The 22,024-nt window shown below is 41.1% G+C and overlaps 1 long non-coding RNA gene across 1 annotated transcript; it reads left to right on the top strand.

The window, feature by feature from the left end:
• The first annotated feature begins 1,267 nt into the window (after window positions 1-1,267).
• Window positions 1,268-18,429, top strand: LOC115460025. Its single transcript, XR_003940358.1, has 3 exons — window positions 1,268-1,285; window positions 17,337-17,340; window positions 18,324-18,429. It is a non-coding gene; the product is annotated as an uncharacterized LOC115460025 (long non-coding RNA).
• The last annotated feature ends 3,595 nt before the right edge of the window (window positions 18,430-22,024 follow it).

Genomic DNA, 22,024 nt, shown 5'->3' with positions numbered 1-22,024 from the left:
CACAGGGGAATTATACTTTTGGGGTGTACAGTGAGATAAAGGAAGTGTCTGAGGATTGTGTATTTCAGTTAAGCACTTGATTATTCTTGTAGTTTAAACTTAAATCATCATGCTTTATGGATTCTTATTTACACTGTCTGATTGAATAATAAATATTGTTCTGATGTGCTATTATGCCTCCGTTCATGTTGGCTGACCAGTATCTAATTCAACAATATTGCAAACTATCGGTGGCCCTATATCTGAGTCTGCTGCAATATAAGTCTATTTACTTGGAGAAGAGTGTGGCAGAAGGACAAATAAATACTTCCTGTCATTTCGGGTGCCACAGGTCTGATTGAAAGGAATTTTCTAGAACACCTGGATAGGTTGCCCATACATTTAACATCTTATGAACTCCACAAGGAAGCTCTGTCTGGTATGTTGCAAGTACTACAGTGACCATTACCAGTAAATTTGAGAGACTGAGATCATACTTCACTGTCCCTGATTTAGGAGTGAGGTTTATTGCTGACATGGTATGTGCAAAACTAACCTATTTGGAGACATTGTTCCCCAGCAGAATTTGCTAAGCACAATAAGCTGAGTGATATGTCATAACAGCATTTTTTTTTAATAATATGTGTGGGTACCCTAGGGTTCCTCTAAGGGGAAATGTTCAGAGTAGGGAGGGTTCCAATGAAGTGAGGTAAAAGTAGTGTGGGGTGCTGCCCATTCTCAAGGGTGAGAGAAAAGGATGTATGGGCAGTTGGAGACACCCAAGAAGGTCTGTCCCAAGGCCTGTATGAGCAGTGAGGTCACTCAGGGTGCAAGAGAGATGGGAGCAATAAAAATTGCTCCCCATCCATTGTCTCTCCTTAGGTGGCTGTGTTGCAGTGAGCAGGGTGGAGGAGCTAGGGGATGTGTCACACGGGTGTGATTCTGGCTTGGGATACTCCTGAGTCAAATGGGAGGGGTTGTTCCTCTGGAGGGGAAGAGGAGAGTCTCTTCCTTTCATCTTGGAAAGTGGGTTGACTTGCTCTTAAGCGGTTGGGGTGAGTTCCAGGACAGTGTGCATTCCCAGGTCAAGGGAATAAGAACTTGGTCCTGAGAGCATTGTCCAGCAATAAGGTATTTGCTGAAGATTTTGTTCATTTGGAGTCAGAGAAGAGGAGAAATGAGTAGCTTTCATAACTCATCCAGTCAGATATTGACATTTTCCCTAACTTACACCATAGCCCAAGTTCAATGGAGTAGAATGGGTAAATATGAACCACGTTTACTCTGTCCAAAAATACTAGGACTAGTTGCCATGAAGCTACTAAAAATTTAAAACAAATGAGAAAAAATGTTTCTTCACTCAACGTGTAATTAAACTCTGGAATTCGTTGCCAGAGAATGTGGTAAAAGCAGTTAGCTTAGCAGGGTTTAAAAAAGGTTTGACTAATTTCCTAAAAGAAAAGTCCATAAGCCATTAAGATGGACTTGGTAAAGTCCACATTTCTAGATAAGCAGCATAAAATCTGTTTTACTCTTTTGGGATCTTACCAGGTACTTGTGACCTGGATTGGCCACTGTTGGAAACAGGATACTGGGCTAGATAGACCTTCGCTCTGCAGCAGTATGGCAACTCTTATGTTATTATGGGTTACAGTTTTAACTTTCAGATTACGGATTTCTGCTGAGGCCTCCTCTCCACAGTAACTCATGATCTTGAAGTCAACCCTTCTGAAGTCCAAAATGCTGGTTCTAGCATTGTTCATGTCCAAATGCAATACTGAACAACGCTGTATGATAATCTTTAGACCCTAAGAGGCCAATATTGAAAGACACAGCCACTACATAAATAAATAAATTATCCATTATTTTCACATAAAAAATCAGCAATAACTATTTAGGTAAGACTGCTGAATATATGATACTAAACTTAAAACATTTGATTTATTTAAAGTTAAGGCCATTATTTGTGTGATCCCCCTAAAGGATAAATGCCAGCCTCACTCCTGAAACTCCCCTCGTTTTTCCTCCACCTAGATGGATACTTTTTCACCATACATCAACTTGTCTGTCCAAAATGTATCCATTTCACTGGCCCAAATTTTAAAACAGAAGCACTGAAGGCATAAGTGCTTTTGAATATTGGCCTGTAAATTTTCTGTTGTAATGAGGCCAGGACCAATGTCTCTCCATTTGTCAGTAACAGATCAAATAAAGCCTGTCTTCAGGTGAGTTCTGTAACTGATTGCTTGAGGTCTACAGAACGGAATGATTGCAGGCAATGCCTCACTTGAGCTTAGTGGTGAAATAAAATCATCAAGAACCTTTTTTTTTAATTTTCTTTATTAATTTTAGTTTATAACATTCACAAAGGAACGCAATAAAATAAATTATTAGAAATTAATTCATTTCAAAAATTAACATACAAGAAAATATTCTCATTTTCATAGACCACCACCAGTGGGATACCAAGAATCAGAAATTAAGCACAATATCATCTTAAATTTTAGAACAGAGGTTAAACCAACTATACAATCAAACAGCAGCATTATTCTGGTTAATTGCCCCAGAGGGATTTCTCAAACTTTCTTTAGCAATTACAAATTCTTGAAGTTTCATGGGGTCAGTAAAAAGAAAATTATTAGTTTCATAAGAAATTAAACATTTACATGGGAACTTAATAAAGAAAGATGCCCCTAGGGCTAAAACTCTTGCCTTGAAAGCCAAGAGGTTTTTCCTCCTTAACTGAGTTTTCCATGATAAATCAGGAAAGATTTTTATCTGTCCCCCCATGAAATCTTCTTTCATATGTTGAAAATATATACGTTGAACATTGATTTTATCCAGTTCAAAAGCGAAGGATACCAATAAAGTAGCTCTCTCTGTCAGTGCCGTAGCGAGGGCTAATGGCACCCGGGGTGGGTCGCCGCTGCGCACCCCCCGGGTGCAGCACGGCGCGACCCCCCCCTCTGCGGCGCACCCCCCCCCGGACCACATTCTTACCTGCGGGAGGGCCGATCCGCCCCGAGTGCACATCACTTGGAGCTGCCTCGGCCCCGCTGGTTCCCTGCTCTCTCTGCCCCGGAACAGGAAGTAACCGGCACCCCCTGAGCACGTGCACCAAGGGCGGACAGCCCCTCCCGCCCCCCTTCCTACGCCACTGCTCTCTGTTACCACAGAAGATTCTAAAAGTTCTGTTACGTTTAAATGTTCTTCACCAGCATTTGGTAATTGTTCAATCTCCCTTTTTTCTTTTATATAATAAACTTTTGTCACTGGTGGGTAATTGTCATTTGTGAAACCCAAAATTTGTGAGAAATATTTCTTTAACAGCTCCATTGGGGAAATAAATGTTGAGGCAAAACACACAGTGGATCCAAAAAAGTCCTCTCACAATGAGTGTCTTCCTGAACAAGGTCTTTATTGACAGTAGCAGAAATGACCCGACATGTGACGTGTTTCGGCCGTGAGGCCTGCGTCAGGGGTCTATAAAATAATATAATATACAAAGACATGCATAAAAATACAATTATAATTAAAAACATGAATAAAAACTTGAACATCCATATACAATTTCTTGTACAAATTTAGACAAATAAAACATCAGAATGAAAGATGCAAAGTATATATAATAAAAAATATATGATAAAAATATAAGAGTATATGACTTTAAAAGAATAAAGAATATTGAATTATGTAAAGATATGAAATTGTACCACATAGAGATAATGAGGACAAGGCATGAAATAAAATACACAACATAATAAAGTATAAATATAGAGGACATACCTAGTATTATCTGTAGAAAAAGTACCTTGTAGATCAGATGAAAAAAAGCACTAAAGCTGCTAACAACGATATCTATAATAAATATGTAAGCGAAGGCATAAATCACTACATACTCTCCATACATACATATACAACAAAATGAAATGATACTGAAAAAGTGAAACATAGAATATATGGACAGGGATCCCAAAAAATTGTTTTGATGATGGAGAATAATGAAGAAGACCACACGGGTATGAAAATAAAAATAAAAAATGAAAATGAAAACAAGGCACGGATGCCAAATGAATCAGCAAATGTCAAAGGTGATAAACCATAAAATGATAAGGATGGGAGAAACAGAAAAAAGAATTGCCTGATATTACTGTGAAAAATAGCATATATTAAAAAAGAAGACCATAAACTACTAAGAAAATGGACCATAACATAGGGGAACCACCTAACTGAAAAATAATATTACCTTTGCAAAAGTGCATAAGGAACCACATTACATGCTGGCAGAGTACACCTGAAGGCCATGTTTAGACGATACTGTCACCATAAAAAATATAAAATAAGAGTCAGCAAAAGTATATTGGCATGTAAAGATAAATAAAGCTGTGCCCACAGGAATGATGACATAAATATCCTCAGTGTAAATCAAAAAGGGGGCAAAATTACAAATAAAAGGTAAATGCCAATCGAAATGAGAAAAAATAAATAAGAAAAAATAATGGGTGTGGGGCACGTGTCGGGTCATTTCTGCTACTGTCAATAAAGACCTTGTTCAGGAAGACACTCATTGTGAGAGGACTTTTTTGGATCCACTGTGTGTTTTGCCTTTCATTGGTTTTCCTGTGGAGAGTTCACCTTCTGTGGGTGTTTGCTTCGTTGGACTTGGAGGTACACCATGGCCTTCGAGCCATGGGATGACGTCCTCAGCTTCAGTGGCGAGAGGTTACAAAGATTAATGCAAGATTTTACACCATTAGAGGCAGAAGAATGTCCCGGTGTATCTCTTGTAGATTTATGGACAGATATGATTAAGAATAATAAATCTATAATACAAAATGAGTTACATTATGCTACTTTATTACAATATTGTAGGAATAAAAAGATACCTAGGGGCCTCAGAATTATGAAGGAACCTCGCTTGTTTACTGATGATGAGGACTTCCTCACTCAGTGGTGTTCTATTCTGAACAAGTGTTCACTTGATCTGATGATTCTTATTATAGAAACGTCAAAAAAAAGGAATGATATTTTAAGACCATTTGTTAATGAAAAATTAGAAGTATTAAAAAATACTGATCCAAAGTTTGATGAGATTATAATAGATGTTAATAAACGGATGGATAGTTTTAGAAATGAAATAAAAAAGAGTAAAATCAATAAACTACATAGAGATTCTGAAGACTATAGGAGGGGTCCTATTTATCCCTGGTCTAAACCTAAAAGGAATACTAGAAATATTCAATATAAATCTAGGCCACGTTTTCAAAGTGAATATGATTCTAAACAAATGATTAGTGACATTCATCAAAGACCTAGGAGACCAGCAGAAAATATAGAGTCACCCAGTAGGAGAAACAATAAACGCATTAGGAGTGACTCCGATGAATGTTTTACTTCCCCTTTATCCAGCCCCACCAATGTTCCAACAGCTGGTCCCTCTACTACTTTTTTAGATCAAATTTGGCCCACGAGGACCCCGTTTCTAGAACAATCACGACAATACAGAGGGCCACCACTAAGAGGCCGGGGCTACAATCGAGGAAGGGCAAGAGGAAGACCCAGAGGCAGCAGCCATCCTTATCACAACCGATACAACCAACAATATTGAATATGAGAGAGGAAAATGATGATACTCCCATAGTCAATCTTTCAAATTCCATTCTTTCAGAGCATCAATTAAACATTTTAAAGAAAGGCCTTTCATTTGTCCCTACGGCAAGATATGATTCTTTCCAGACAAGGGTCGACATGTTTAGGTTTTATAGGAAATTACTGATTAAAAACTTTTTTTCTAATAATACAGAGGGTTATCAAGACTTCTCAGTGATCAAAGGTAAATCCAAATGGATACCGCCTGGACCTCCAGATCCTGTGGTTTTCACTTTTTACAAGTGTGTTCTTTCAGACATAGAACGCCTTGAAAGGAAGAATCGTAAGGCTCATCACAACCTTACAAAAGATGAGCACAATGCCTTATTAACACTTTCTCAGAATCGAGATATTGTCATAAAACCAGCAGATAAGGGTGGAGCTATTGTTATACAAAACAGACAAGAATATATCATGGAAATACACCGACAGATTTTTGATTTAGAATATTATATCCAACTGGAAAAAGATCCTACTGACCAACTTCAGAAAGACATATTAGAATTAGTGTCTTTTGCTTTCGATGCTGGGTATATCACTCTTAAAGAAAAAAATTACCTTACAGTTAAGTGTCCTTCTATCCCCACCATATATACTCTTCCTAAGATACATAAAAGGTTAGATAACCCACCTGGTCGTCCTATCATCTCAGGAAACGGTTCAGTTTTAGAGCCTCTCTCTCAGTTTGTAGACTATTTTTTACGACCCTTTGTCCCAGAGATTGACTCATACGTTAGAGACTCATCCCATATGATCAACATTTTAGAAATGTTTGATGGAGATCTTGAAGATGTTACTATGGTGACCCTGGACATAGAAGCTCTCTATACCAATATTCCTCAGTTGGAAGCCCTGATAGTAATAGAGAATACACTTAAGAGAAGGACCCATGAGCGACGTATTCCTAATCATTTCATTCTTGCCTTGGCTACTATTGCCCTTACTAAGAACTATTTTGGTTTTGATGGCAGTTTTTTCCAACAAATTAAAGGCACAGCTATGGGGTCAGCCATGGCCCCTGATATTGCTAATCTATATGTTGCCCAGTTTGAAGAGAGATTTCTCAGAATACACCCATATAAAAAAGAGATCAGAATGTACAAACGCTATATAGATGATATCTTCCTGCTATGGAAAGGCAACATAGATAGTTTATCCTCGTTCATGTCTTGGTTGAACACCAGGGACCCCAACCTACGTTTTCAGATGCACCATCACCATAGTGAGATTCCTTTTTTGGACATTTTGATACAAAAAACTACATATGGGTTCAAAACTACTATATATAGGAAACCTACAGATAAGAATAACTATTTACATTTCACTAGTTTTCACAATAGATCATTAAAAGAAAACTTACCTTATTCACAGTTCTTGAGGTTGCGTAGGCTTTGTACAGATTTTGACGATTTTCAAACTATATCTGTTGATATGTCCAACAGGTTCAGCTCCAGAGGATATCCCCGTGCATGTGTTAATAATAGTCTAAAGAGGGCCATTAATAAGAACAGGAATGATCTCCTGATTGCCAAGCCAGACAAACTAAGCCCAGATTTGGTTTGCACATTAAAATATTCACATTTATCAGGAGGCATTAGAAACATCATTAAAAAGCATTGGCATATTTTGGAGACACATACCTGCTTTACAAATCAAGTTCCAGTCATTGCACACGCCCGCAACCGCAACATTAGAGAGTTTTTGGTTCCCTCTACCCTTCCAGAGCCCCATTCCACAAGAGGAGATTCCTTTGGCCATATACCATGTGGGAGATGTTCAGTGTGCAAACACTCACTTACTATCACTTCATTTCACAGTAAACATAATAACAAAAACTACACTCTCAGACATTTTTCAGATTGTAATACTACTGGAGTTATTTACATCATAATATGTCCTTGTGACTTACTCTATGTAGGAAAAACTAAGAGAGCCATAAAAACAAGAATTATAGAACATAGGAGTTGCCTCACAAGGCAGATACATAGCGCCCCCCTGGTGACTCATTGGGTTGAAAAAAATCATACAATTGAACATTTAAAATTTTTTGTATTCAAAAAAATATCTATGTCCTGGAGAGGTGGTAATATGGGTGAGAAACTGCTAAGGGAAGAACAGAGAACTATATATACAGTGGGGGAAATAAGTATTTGATCCCTTGCTGATTTTGTAAGTTTGCCCACTGACAAAGACATGAGCAGCCCATAATTGAAGGGTAGGTTATTGGTAACAGTGAGAGATAGCACATCACAAATTAAATCCGGAAAATCACATTGTGGAAAGTATATGAATTATTTGCATTCTGCAGAGGGAAATAAGTATTTGATCCCCCACCACCAGTAAGAGATCTGGCCCCTACAGACCAGGTAGATGCTCCAAATCAACTCGTTACCTGCATGACAGACAGCTGTCGGCAATGGTCACCTGTATGAAAGACACCTGTCCACAGACTCAGTGAATCAGTCAGACTCTAACCTCTACAAAATGGCCAAGAGCAAGGAGCTGTCTAAGGATGTCAGGGACAAGATCATACACCTGCACAAGGCTGGAATGGGCTACAAAACCATCAGTAAGACGCTGGGCGAGAAGGAGACAACTGTTGGTGCCATAGTAAGAAAATGGAAGAAGTACAAAATGACTGTCAATCGACAAAGATCTGGGGCTCCACGCAAAATCTCACCTCGTGGGGTATCCTTGATCATGAGGAAGGTTAGAAATCAGCCTACAACTACAAGGGGGGAACTTGTCAATGATCTCAAGGCAGCTGGGACCACTGTCACCACGAAAACCATTGGTAACACATTACGACATAACGGATTGCAATCCTGCAGTGCCCGCAAGGTCCCCCTGCTCCGGAAGGCACATGTGACGTCCCGTCTGAAGTTTGCCAGTGAACACCTGGATGATGCCGAGAGTGATTGGGAGAAGGTGCTGTGGTCAGATGAGACAAAAATTGAGCTCTTTGGCATGAACTCAACTCGCCGTGTTTGGAGGAAGAGAAATGCTGCCTATGACCCAAAGAACACCGTCCCCACTGTCAAGCATGGAGGTGGAAATGTTATGTTTTGGGGGTGTTTCTCTGCTAAGGGCACAGGACTACTTCACCGCATCAATGGGAGAATGGATGGGGCCATGTACCGTACAATTCTGAGTGACAACCTCCTTCCCTCCGCCAGGGCCTTAAAAATGGGTCGTGGCTGGGTCTTCCAGCACGACAATGACCCAAAACATACAGCCAAGGCAACAAAGGAGTGGCTCAGGAAGAAGCACATTAGGGTCATGGAGTGGCCTAGCCAGTCACCAGACCTTAATCCCATTGAAAACTTATGGAGGGAGCTGAAGCTGCGAGTTGCCAAGCGACAGCCCAGAACTCTTAATGATTTAGAGATGATCTGCAAAGAGGAGTGGACCAAAATTCCTCCTGACATGTGTGCAAACCTCATCATCAACTACAGAAGACGTCTGACCGCTGTGCTTGCCAACAAGGGTTTTGCCACCAAGTATTAGGTCTTGTTTGCCAGAGGGATCAAATACTTATTTCCCTCTGCAGAATGCAAATAAATTCATATACTTTCCAAAATGTGATTTTCCGGATTTAATTTGTGATGTGCTATCTCTCACTGTTACCAATAACCTACCCTTCAATTATGGGCTGCTCATGTCTTTGTCAGTGGGCAAACTTACAAAATCAGCAAGGGATCAAATACTTATTTCCCCCACTGTACATTAGGTACAGCCACACCGCATGGACTCAATATGGACATGGATTTCAGTCCTTTTTTATGATCATCCTTGTTATTTTCATTTTTGCTTTTATTTTTGTTCAGTGTTCCCAGTCGCCTGTCTTTTTTCTATTACACATTTTTTGGTTTTTCATATTCATTTTTTTCATTTCCATTATTATTATTTTGTTCCATCATTCAGGATTATTACTATTTTTATTTTTATTTTTATAGCATATACATTGTATACGAGGACCTATATATATGTTTAAAAAAATTTTTTACAAAATTATTTGTCCATGTCGAACAATTGAATCGCTATTTTTATTTTTTATTTTTTATCTTTTATTTTTCATTTGTATTCTGTAGTTAGCTGGAACTACATATGGGATCACATGGTTTATATAGTCCAATCTCTTGTTTTATTGTTGTTAGATTCCACCTATAGCTTTATGTGCGCCCCATTGTCTTCACTAACCCCTTTTTAGCAGTGGAGTCTCTTATATCGATCATACCATTAAGTATAGACCCCACCACTCGCATGTGCTATATCTCCTTAGTAATGGTTCGTTCCAATCACAGGGGAAGTGATGTCATCTTTACTTCCTGTATAAATCCTTCCCTTGAAGGTGGTTTCATGTTTTGCCATACATTTCGTTTCACAAAGCAGCACAGCGTTTTCTTGTGTACGGTAAGCATTTTCATTGGTTTTTCCTTAGTCCTGTTAGCTTTTATTTAACCAGTGCTAATTCAATGCAGTTATAGCGGTTTGCATTGTGCCTCACACAAACGAATTTGCTTCCCAGTACTCAGCAGTCATTTAGGCGCCTTTATGGCCTGATCTTGTGCAATGCCGATAGCTATGTAGTCTGTTTTAGTAGTTTATATCATGCCCCACACCGACTATTCCATTCATTTTCATTGTTATATATTTTATCTGCAATAATCCCCCCCTTTTTTGATTTACACCTAGGGGAGCTACGTCAATATTCCCTTGGGCACAGTTTTAGATATTTTTAGATGTTAATATACATTTTTAGACTCATTTTTTTAATATTCCGTGTTGATAGTATTGTTTCATATTGTCTTCATATGCTCTCATATGTATTAACGGGTTCTTGTGTATGATAAGCATTTTTATCGATTTCTCCTCTGCCTTTCCAACTTTCATTAAGTCTTCACTTAAATTAGTGCTGATTTAGTGCAGTTATTGAGTTTAGCATGGTGCCTTACATAAACTAGCGTACTTTTCAGCACTCAGTATTAACTTTGGCGTTTTCATGGCTCGATCGCGTTGTATCGCTGATAGCTATGCTGGCTGCTGTAATAGCTTATAGCATGCCCCACACCCATTATTTTTTCTTATTTATTTTTTCTCATTTCGATTGGCATTTACCTTTTATTTGTAATTTTGCCCCCTTTTTGATTTACACTGAGGATATTTATGTCATCATTCCTGTGGGCACAGCTTTATTTATCTTTACATGCCAATATACTTTTGCTGACTCTTATTTTATATTTTTTATGGTGACAGTATCGTCTAAACATGGCCTTCAGGTGTACTCTGCCAGCATGTAATGTGGTTCCTTATGCACTTTTGCAAAGGTAATATTATTTTTCAGTTAGGTGGTTCCCCTATGTTATGGTCCATTTTTCTTAGTAGTTTATGGTCTTCTTTTTTAATATATGCTATTTTTCACAGTAATATCAGGCAATTCTTTTTTCTGTTTCTCCCATCCTTATCATTTTATGGTTTATCACCTTTGACATTTGCTGATTCATTTGGCATCCGTGCCTTGTTTTCATTTTCATTTTTTTATTTTTATTTTCATACCCGTGTGGTCTTCTTCATTTTTCTCCATCATCAAAACAATTTTTTGGGATCCCTGTCCATATATTCTATGTTTCACTTTTTTCAGTATCATTTCATTTTGTTGTATATGTATGTATGGAGAGTATGTAGTGATTTATGCCTTCGCTTACATATTTATTATAGATATCGTTGTTAGCAGCTTTAGTGCTTTTTTTCATCTGATCTACAAGGTACTTTTTTCTACAGATAATACTAGGTATGTCCTCTATATTTATACTTTATTATGTTGTGTATTTTATTTCATGCCTTGTCCTCATTATCTCTATGTGGTACAATTTCATATCTTTACATAATTCAATATTCTTTATTCTTTTAAAGTCATATACTCTTATATTTTTATCATATATTTTTTATTATATATACTTTGCATCTTTCATTCTGATGTTTTATTTGTCTAAATTTGTACAAGAAATTGTATATGGATGTTCAAGTTTTTATTCATGTTTTTAATTATAATTGTATTTTTATGCATGTCTTTGTATATTATATTATTTTATAGACCCCTGACGCAGGCCTCACGGCCGAAACACGTCACGTGTCGGGTCATTTCTGCTACTGTCAATAAAGACCTTGTTCAGGAAGACACTCATTGTGAGAGGACTTTTTTGGATCCACTGTGTGTTTTGCCTTTCATTGGTTTTCCTGTGGAGAGTTCACCTTCTGTGGGTGTTTGCTTCGTTGGACTTGGAAATAAATGTTGAAACAGGAAAATTCAAAAGTCTTAAATTATTCTTCCTGAGTTGATTCTCAAGAAACTCAAATTTTCTAGCAGCTACATTTCTTTCCTTAATTAGTGCTGTTGTAGTTTCTTTTGAAGATACCATTTCAGTTTCCAGTTTTTTTTATACCATCTTTATTTCCCTCTACTTTACTGGATAATTGTTGAAAATTATTTCTAAGTTCTTGAGTCTCTCCTTGAAGAGATTCCGAAATTTTAATTAAAGATGAGTCAAGCCTCTGTATGACATTCCAGAGCATGTCAATTGTGACTGACGCAGGTCTTACCAGGCCACAAATTCCCCCGGAAATACCTTCTCTGGGCTGTAACGGCGTCGAGGTAGATCTCAATCCCTCGATTGATGTTTCTCCAGAGAGAGATTCAACGAGTAAGCCTCCTCCGAGCGCTTTAGGAAGCAAGCCCACTTCGGACGTCCTCGAGCGTTCGCTGCTTAGAACAACACTGCTTCCGGGTTGTGGCGGGGTTAGGCCTTGCGAAGGAGGACTGAGCGTCACTCCCTCGCTGCTGCTGTGTGCGGATGTCTGCGCTACTGAGGTAAGCGTTGCAGTCTCCGGCGCCCGGATCCCGTATGCCTCCAGAGTAGATTGGCGTGAGGTGGGGTTCCCAACCGGTCCCGAGGAGGCAGGGGTACCGGTTTTCCCCTTTCTCTTCCCCATTTCTCTGGGGACGCGCCGCGCTGCCAAACACACAACGGAGGTACGGGAGCTCTCACGACGCGCGTCTGTTCCCAAGCGCCATCTTGGTCTCATCAAGAACATTTGTAACATTTTTTCTTTCTATCGCTGATGGGGAAGATTCAGGTTTAAGGGGTCCTTTTACTAAGGTGCGCTGAAAAATGGGCTGCACTAGTGTAGTTGTGGGCCTTGGGCGTGCGCAGATACATTTTTCAGCGCGCCTGTAAAAACAGCCTTTTTAAAAATGTTTGCTGAAAATGGACATGCAGCAAAATAAAAATTGGCGCGCGTCCATTTTGGGTCTGAGACCTTACCGCCAGCCATTGACTTAGCGGTAAGGTCTCTCGTGTTAACCGTGCGGTAATTGCTTACACGCATCAAGTCAGAGTTGCCGCCCAATTTTCGCCGCGTGCCAGAAAATAACATATTTTCTGTTGCGCGTAGCAGCCGCACGTCAAAAATGAAATTACCGCACGGGCCACAAGGTAGCTGGGCAGTAACTCCAAATTGGCATGCATTGGGTGTGTGTAGGCACCTACGCGGCTTACTAAAAGGGCCCCTAAGTGACCACTGTTCGTAATTAAATTGTTGACTAAATAAAATGACTGGTTTCATCCTTTAGAACAGTGATACTCAAACCTGTCCTGGGAGTCCACAACTACAAAAACTGCTAAAGAATTCACTATTATCCAAAGAATTGTCCCCAATCAACGTAATAAATTCAATATTATAAATTAAACCACTTGACCTCAGTAGTCCCCACCATGACACCCTTCTCATCAACCAGACGCTGCACATTATGAGAAGGGTTTCATGGAGGGGACTACTGAGGTCAAGTGGTTTAATTTATAATATTGAATTTATTACATTGGACTCCAATCCAATCATAGTAACATATAGTAACATAGTAGATGACGGCAGAAAAAGACCTGCACGGTCCATCCAGTCTGCCCAACAAGATAACTCATATTTGCTGCTTTTTGTGTATACCCTACTTTGATTTGTACCTGTGCTCTTCAGGGCACAGACCGTATAAGTCTGCCCAGCACTATCCCCGCCTCCCAACCACCAGCCCCGCCTCCCAACCACCGGCTCTGGCACAGACCGTATAAGTCTGCCCAGCACTATCCCCGCCTCCCTACCACCAGTCCCGCTTCCCACCACCGGCTCTGGCACAGACCGTATAAGTCTGCCCAGCACTATCCCCGCCTCCCAACCACCAGTCCCGCTTCCCACCAACGGCTCTGGCACAGACCGTATAAGTCATTCCCAGCACTATCCCCGCCTCCCAACCACCAGCCCCGCCTCCCAACCACCGGCTCTGGCACAGACCGTATAAGTCATTCGCAGCACTATCCCCGCCTCCCAACCACCAGCCCCAATCATCGGTCATAAAAAAAAAACCTCCTTTTTCTTTTTATTACTTTTTCATATTATTAAGTATATATCCTATTATTCACTCATTAAATAAAGTATCGGCAGCAAAAAACAGATCAAACAAGAGCACTTCTCATGCACCATCCCAATGGGGATCTCAGTTTCGCTTTATGCAAGCTTCTTCAGGGGATCCAGTGCTAAGGTGGCTGTATGTCGTGCTCTCTATTTCCTTTGCTCTTGCTGCAACTCCTTAGTGTTTCAATTCCAAAACAGCTTTGTGTGTTCTCAGTCTTATCGAGTTCCAGTAAAGGCGGAGCCTAAGAGAATTAAAAAATCTCTACTCAGTATAGAGAGTTAGATGTATCACACTTGTGAATGCAGGCATACTACACTGAAACACAGCTGTGTCGGACCATTGTGAGTGCCTTGAATTGATTTACTGTTACATTAGGACACATAATGCAATTCTTGAATCCCAGAGGTCTCCTGAGTTGCTTGCCATTCCTTCCCTATGGGGTCCTTTTACTAAGGAGTGCCGGAAAATAGGCTGCGCTAGTGTAGGCATGTGTTTTGGGCGCGTGCAGATCCATTTTTCAGCACGCCTGTAAAAAAAGGCCTTTTCTAAATGTTTGCTGAAAATGGACATGCAGCAAAATAAAAATTGGCGCATGTCCGTTTTGGGTCTGAGACCTTATTGCTAACCATTGACTTAGCAGTAAGATCTCACGCAGTAACCGTGCGGTAATTAAACTTGTACATATAGAAATGCTAAGTAGTAGTAGTAGTAGTAGTAATTGTTTACACTCATAGAATAATGATTACCGCCGGTTTCCGCCATGCGCAGGAAGATAAGAATTATTTTCCGGCATGTGTAGCGGACACGTGTAAAAAAAATGAAATTAACGCCCGGGCCTCACGGTAGCTGGGCAGTAACTTCAAATTGACACGCTTTGGGCGTGCGTAGGCGCCTACGCGGCTTGGCAAAAGGGCCCCTTAGTCATCACTGCTCTTCTTTTTCATCGGCTGAATTGACACAAAAATTAAATAAAATCCAAGAACAGATCTGTTAAAATTAAAAAAATATATATTGACCATGAACGTCTTGTGTGAATGGTTGATTGAGAATTGCTATCTTTTTAAGGGACAGTAGATTTAGGGCTGAATGGTATTGATTGGTGAAAAAGGGACATTTTGCCAGAGAATGCCCCCTAGTGGAAGAAAACGTAATGAATGTGAGTCTAGTGGAGTTTACACTCCTGTAATTTTGTGGCTGCTTCCCACCCAGAGATAAGGAATTTTCCCCCACATTCTCTATACCACTCCAAAAAGTCCGTGTGGAAATTGAGGCATATTCTACAACAATGCACATAACTTAATTGGTCAATTAGCACTGATAATTGGATGCTGACAAGCCTTTATCCGTACTAATTGGCATTAATTAGAATTTACATGCACAGCTAAGCGTATTCTGTAGCATGATGCACTTAAATTCTAAGTCGCATAGTTGAAAAGGGGGCATGACCATGGGTGTGGAGTAGGTAGGTCCTAGGTGTTTCTAAAAACTGTGCATTGTTATAGGGGCGCTTGGCGTATTCTGTAGTCCGTGTGGAAACTTAGGCTTATTCTTTAAAGTGTGCCTAGGCATATTTTTATTCTGTGTGGAATTTTCAGGCACCATATATAAAATCTCGTCCTTTGTGCTTCAAGTTGAGCTGGATGGGACTCCCCTGCAGGCACTGGTACGTTCTGGAAGCACAAAGACACTCTTTCAAAAGGAAAGAATAAAAAGACTTCTTGTTAATTATGAGTGGACAGTAACTTTGGCTGGTGTTCACGGAGACCAGAGGCAATACCCAATGACTCTGATCTAAATCAAAATGCCAGTGGGACAAGCCAAACTGGAAGTGTCAGTGTTGTCCTGGCTTCTCTGCCCGGATGTCTTAGGTCCAGGGCCACCGAGAGGGAGGCAAGAGAGGCATAATTCTCTGAGCCTGGCCTCCAAGGGAGGTCCGGGCTCATTGCCGGCAAGCTTCTTCCTGCCTGCCTGCTTCTGGGTCTGTCCTCTCCTGTATGCTGCCTAAGACCCAAATGATTGCATTAGTAGCCCAATATTGTGTGAATGCAATCATCCAGGTCCCAAGTCCCGGCACGGACAGGAGCAGGAAAGGACAGTCTGTGGGAGCAGGCAGGCAGGAAGAGGCTTGCTGGTGTCGGGCGCGGGCCCCCCCCCCCTTGAAAGCAGAAACAGAATGGTAAGGGTACGGCCAGGGAGGGCAGTGAGCAGCGGTCCAGTCCTGCCCTGGGCCCAGCTGTGTCTCTCGGCGGCCCTGCTTAGGTCAGGAGTATCCAGACTTTGCAGCTGTTTGGATCCAGCTAACCACCTCATCAGGAAAGTTGAGAGAGGAATCATTCCCAGAGATCTTCCTGATGGAAAATCTGGATTTGTATGTTTAGGACCCTAAACTGCCTAAGTCCCAGTGGCAACGTTGGTTAGAGAAGTCATGTTATACCCAGAATCTAGGGGTGGCAGTAGGCAGGGACTCTGATACAGAGGAGACCACTCAATATAACCCAGACCCCTTAGACTGTTACCTGAGTGGAATAGGGAGAAAACTCCTGGTAATATGAAGAGAGCCCAAATAAAAGACAAATCCTTCAGAGAGCCCAACCTAAGGTGCTAGCAATAGATAGGAAACTACAACCAATATCCCTCTTGTACTTTATAATAAAACATGATTTACTATATAGCGTAGCCAAGGGAACCCTACAAGAAGAAGAGGTAGAACAGTTATTAGTAGGGCTGCATGTTAATCATGCTTAACACCACAATTAATGCGCTATTAGTCATAATTTGAAAAGTTATTGCGGCTAATAAAACAAATCATCCCCACTCTGCACTTCCCTCCCTCGCTGGCAGAGGTGTTCCTGTGCCGGCTGCCACCCGGGGCAGATTGCCGCTGCGCACCCCCCCCCCCCTTCCCAGCGTATCAGCTCCCTCCCAGCGCATCACCTCCTGGGAGTGCAGGGAGCAGTCGTGCAGCTGTCAGCTCCGCTGGTTCCCTGCCCCGGAACACAAAGTAACGTCAGGAGCAGGGAACCAGTGGGGCTGACAGCCACGAAGGTGCACCCTGCACTCCCTTGCAGCGTGCAGCCAGGGTGGACTGCCCCCACCGCCCCACCCTTGGTACGCCACTGCTTGCTGGTTCCCCTGTACCTTCCATGTTACTTAAAGAGCAGCAGTACAACAATGTCTTTACGCTGCCTGCTCCGGGGGCTCCCTCTGACCTATCCCACCCCTCAGGAAACAGGAAATTGTATCAGAGGGGGGTGGGATGAGTCAGAAGGAACCTCCCAGGAAAAGGATCTAGGTAGGTGTCATTGTTGATGATATATTCAAACCCTCTGCTCAACGTGTAACGGTAGCTATGAAAGCAAATAAAATTGAGAAAGGGATACCTTTGTATTGCTCCATGGTGCAACAGCACCTTGAATACTGTGTGGAATTCTAGTCACCACATCTAAAAAAAGATATAGTGAAATTAGAAAAGGTGCAGAGAAGGGCCATGAAAATGAGAAAGGGGATAGGACAACTTTCCTATGAGGAAAGGCTAAAGTGGCTAGGGCTCTTCAGCTTGGAGAAGAGATGGCTAAGGCGAGATATGATAGAGGTCTATTAAATATGGAGGGGCCCTTTTACAAAGGCGCGGGAAGGCCTACACGCATATAGTGTGTGCCAAATTGGCACTACTGCCTGGCTAGCGTGTGAGCTGGGTGGTAATTCCAAATTTAGCATGCAACGAAACCTGCAATAGAAAATAATTTCCTAGTTTCTACAATGGGCTGCTTACCTGGCAGTAAACAGCAGTTGGTGTGCATTGCGGGTAGCGCATAAGACCTTACTGCTAGGTCAATGGGTGGCAGTAAGATCTCAGGCTGAAAATGGACACGTGCTGGTTTCAATTATAGCCCATGTCCATTTTTCGTCCCCTTAAAAAAAGCCGTTTCCTAGACACGGTAACAAATAGCCCAGCATGCGCCCAAAAGACACGCTAATAATTCTGTAGGTCAATTTTTACTGCAGCTTAGTAAAAGGACCCCCCGAGTGGAGTGGAATGGGTAGATATGAACTCCTTGTTTACTCTTTCCAAAAATACTAGGACTAGGAGTCATAGGAGCCGACTCTGTGGGTGCTGTGGGTGCTTGAGCACCCCCAATATTGAGAAAATTCCTTGTTTGTGTCCAAGGAAGGGTTATTTTCACTGGGCTTAGCACCCCCAATAATTTTGAAAAGTTGGCTCCTATGCTAGGAGTCACACAACGAAGCTACTAAGTTGTACATTTAAAACAAATCAGAGAAAATATTTCTTCACTCAATGTGACAGTAAACTCTAGAATTCGTTGCCAGAGAATGTGGTAAAAGCAATTAGTTTAGCAGGGTTTAAAAAAAGGATTGGATAATTTCCTAAAAGTCCATATTTCATTATTAAGATGGACTTGAGAAAATCCACTGCTTATTTCTAGAATAAGCAGCATAAAATGTATTGCACTGTTTTGGGATCTTGCCAGGTACTTGAGACCTGGATTGGCCACTGTTGGAAACAGGATGCTGGGCTTCATCAACCTTCAGTCTGTCCCAGTATTGCAGCACTTCTGTTCTTATGTCCATAGCAGGCGGCAGGTAGGCTATAAGAGGTTGCTGTGCTGTCACTGCTATCTAAGGAACTTGGAAGGTACGGGGGCAGGGATGTAGAAATATTGGGACCCGGAGGCACGGGAGCAGAGATAGAAAGCAATGTTGGGAACTGGGGGGATGGGGGAGCAGAGAAAGAATGATGTTGGGACCTGGAAGGGCTGGGAGAACCATGATGTTGGACCCAGGGAGTAGAGAGGATGGAAGTGAGAGGGTGGACCTGGGAGGGGAGGAGAGAGAGAGAGATGTTGGATTGGGGAGCAGAGGGGAAGGAGGAAGAGATGGACACAGGGCAGAAATAAGATACTGGCAGGCATCTTTTAATCTCGCAATTAATCACAATTTTAAAATTCTAACAGTGTGATTAATTGCGATTAAGAATTTTAATTGACCTGCAGCCCTAGTTGTTAATACCTCAACCCTATTATAGGCAAGTAATGCAGCTGGGCACACAGTCATTTGTTAGAGGCCACTTGGGAGAAGAGAAAACCCGCGAGCATATAATGGCCAGGGTTGGACAGACGGGTACAACTGTACTGTCAATCATGAACAGTCCTATAAGCTTCTCCAATCAGCAAATTGTTCAATTTCATTTGCCCAGTGCTAATACAGTATAGCATAGGCAACTGACTCCAGCTCCTATGGAAAAGGTAGCCCACTTCTAGCTTCCAAGTTCCTGTTTCAGTGCTTTCTGGGAATTTATCACTTGGCCAATTGCTTGTTATTTTATTTGTTTAAATACAGACGTTGATAGTCCCCTGTTGTTCATTAATATGAAGGAGTTTTCTTGTTCAACTTTATGGGGCCAATCTACAATTCCAAAACTGCATGAAAGTACAGGGATTGTAACTGATTGATGACTTGAACTTTATTCCATGCAATTTAAAAGCAGAGGTTTTTTTTTATTTGCATTTCAAAATTACACCAAAGATATAAATTTACTTTGAGAGGAAATTCAGGTTAATAAGAACAAATATACCCATTAGACAAATCAGAAGAAATTTAAAAAAATTAAATATAGTCCACCTGGTGGAAGTGTCAAGAAAAAGTAAATCCATGGGAAGATGGATGCAAAAAGAAAATTATACAAAGAAAATGCAGTAAGGAACACCCCTCTCATTACACAAACAGACCCATCAACAACCCTAGAGAAACTGAGACTCAAGTAAGAGTTTAAACCTTTTCCTTCAAGAATCACAACTGAGCAGATTCCTAGAAAATGCACCAAATATTCTGATACAGAACACAACATTTGCAAGGAAATTGAAGTTGCTCCTAACTCGGTTACTGCAGAACTTAATTCCGAAAACTTCTTTCATCTCGATTGCGTCCATTTGGACACATCGGGAAACACCTGCACTTTTACGGCCCTGTTTACTAAGGCGCACTAGCGTTTTCAGCACACGCTAATGCTAGAGACACCCATATAGTCCTATGATTTTCTTTAGCATTAGCACCCCCTTAAAAACGATAGCACACCTATAGTGAGGCTTAGTAAACAGGGTCCTTATCTTATAATATAATCTTAAAACTGAGTCCCTGTCCTGACACCAACATAATGGCTGTTGCTGTCACAGTTCTTTCAGATTCCAAAGTTTCCAAAATATCTGAAATATTCATATCCACAGGGACGTCAGACACTCCTTTATCAGTACAGGTCACACTGAAGCTTTTTTTTTGTTTTTGCAGAAGTGGGTAGGGCTGCTTCTGGAAATTTCAATACCGTTTGCAAAAATGTATGAAACAAATCTCTCACCGGAGGTAGCCTAGTCTGAGGAAAATTCATTAACATTTTCTGTCACCCGTAGTAGTCCTTGGTGATTTTTTTTCCTTTCAGTAATTTTGACCGCATTATTGCTTTCTTTTCTGCTTATGGGTATTTATAAACACCTCCCTGCTTAAGTTCATTTATATTACAATTTTCAGTCAAAAAGAGGTATTCAGTTTTAGTTTTACCCCCTCCTTTTTACAAAGCTGTGCTAACAGCTGCCATGCGGTAATGCCGACACTGCCCATTCCCTCTGAACGGGCTGTGTTGGCTTTACCGCACCAGCAGCCATTAGCACAGCTTTGTAAAAGGGGGGGGTTAGTTAATTCTCTTTTAAAGACAATTGCTTTAGAAACATTCATCCAAAAGTCATCCTGTAATTTGACAAGTTTTTTTACTACTCAGCGTTGTTTTTAAATCTATGCTGAAAACCCACCTTTTCACTACTGCCTTTGGCTCCTAACCCTACTCATCCGCCCTCCTTCTCTCCTGTTCCTCTTTACCTGTTCCGCTTTACCAGTAATTTCCTTGCCCGTAAATGTCTTGCTTGTCTGTTTTTACCTAGATTGTAAGCTCTTTGAGCAAGGACTGTCTCTGTGTGTGTCATGTTCAGCGCTGCGTATGCCTGGTAGCGCTATACAAATGTTATTAGTAGTAGTAGTAATATCACTGGTACTGTAAAGCTTCAAATAATTTACAAATATTAGGTGTAATTTTACCTGTGGTCATTCCTCTCTCTAGGATTAGGGCTGAATAAGAATACTCAGTGCATTTAGGGCTAGACTCTATATATAGTGCCAAAAAAAAAAATCAGCCCTGAAAAAAAGCGCTATTCTCTCAGCTGCGCTTAAGGGGCCCTTTCACTCAGGCACGTAGGCACCTACGCGCGTCCAACTGGAACTACCACACAGCTACCGTGTGCCTCGGGCAGTAATTCCATTTTTTACGCACGTCCAAAACACACCATAGAAAATATTTTCTATTTCCTGTCGCATGGCGCTTACCCGGCGCACTGACGCTTACTGCCCGGTTAGCGCGTGAGACCTTACCGCCAAGTCAATGGGTGGCAGTAAGGTCTCAGGCCGAAAACGGACGCGGCTTGTTTTAATTTTGCCGCACGTCCATTTTCGGCCACAAAAAAAACCTCGCCTTTTTTCCAGGTGCGCTAAAAAAATGGACCTATGTGCGTCCAAAACATGCACCTATACCAGTGCAGGCCATTTTTCAGCAAAAAAAGGGCCCCAAAGTTAGGTGCAGTTTACAGAACAGCGCTTATGCCTGGGGAACATGGTGCAGATATACACTCTAAATTAGGCACTGGTACTCTATATAACAATGCACGTTAATTTTAGGAACACCCCTGCTACACACATAACCCTCCCATTTCTGTGCCCCCCTTTTTTCAGATCAGCACCTAAATGTACGTGCATAAATGCCAATTAAACCTAATCAGTGCCAATAATTCCTTCTTAAAGAAAAGTCAATTATAGGTGCTAATTAACTGGTTATCAATTAAATTGCACACACAATTTTTGGTAACTTTTATAGAATGA

Source organism: Microcaecilia unicolor, chromosome 1 (genome assembly GCF_901765095.1).
Source record: "Microcaecilia unicolor chromosome 1, aMicUni1.1, whole genome shotgun sequence".
NCBI lineage: Eukaryota > Metazoa > Chordata > Amphibia > Gymnophiona > Siphonopidae > Microcaecilia > Microcaecilia unicolor.
This window is presented reverse-complemented; position numbering and strand designations above follow the sequence as displayed.